The sequence below is a fragment of the Penaeus monodon genome, chromosome 23 (assembly GCF_015228065.2).
Source record: "Penaeus monodon isolate SGIC_2016 chromosome 23, NSTDA_Pmon_1, whole genome shotgun sequence".
NCBI lineage: Eukaryota > Metazoa > Arthropoda > Malacostraca > Decapoda > Penaeidae > Penaeus > Penaeus monodon.
Genome location: NC_051408.1, coordinates 19,333,379 through 19,334,120, shown reverse-complemented (window position 1 = coordinate 19,334,120; position 742 = coordinate 19,333,379). Strand labels below are relative to the sequence as shown.

General features: G+C 35.7%; 1 protein-coding gene across 1 annotated transcript in view; it reads right to left on the bottom strand.

Moving 5' to 3' along the window:
• LOC119587868 (protein DEK-like) overlaps positions 1-742 on the bottom strand; it is a gene marked incomplete in the record, with an annotated part of 22,817 nt that overhangs the window by 15,356 nt on the left and 6,719 nt on the right.

The following is a 742-nucleotide window of genomic DNA, read 5'->3' as shown; positions in this document are numbered from 1 at the left end:
ATAAAAGTGTTTCAAAGTAACTGATATCTGGAACTGTGGTGAGTGGTTCTCAGGACTTTGAACACATCTGGCACCTTCCCAACCCCCTACTTCCTCTTCTGCTATGTTTGCCTATCCACAGCTTGACATATTTGTTCCTCTTATGAGATATCAAACTCAAAATTAGCTTCAAAAGTATATCAAGTAATGTAGAAAACAGGAAGAAGAAAGTACAGGAGTATCTTGCTCACTACAAAACAAAGTTATATGGCTCTCTGAATATGATGATGCACAAGCAGTTGACCATATGGACAAGAGGATAAAGTAGACAATTAGCTTGGGTTCCCCGACAAGTATGCATAAAGAAGAACTAAACAGGGAGAATAGTAGTAGCCACACTGGATAGCTCTTTTTGCTTAGAGGTACCAGAAAAGGAAAGACAGCCACCAATGTTACCCTAAACTTTTAAGTGAGCTTATTATATGTATCATGCATTACTGTATGTAATCTACATAGTTTGTCATTTACTAAAAGGGGTTTGTTGTACAAAATTCAGTTATTTTCATATATTTGAGAGCCAAATATATAAAAATAATTGCATTGAGGAATGCACCCCCCCCTCACCCCCTTTCCTTATGGGAATAATTCTTGTTTTACAGCATTTCATTCTACAAAACAGATTCAAGAAAAGAACTTTACCATAACCTGAAAATTACCTTATTATCTATATGTGAAGTACCCTGAGAACAAAAATGTATAACAT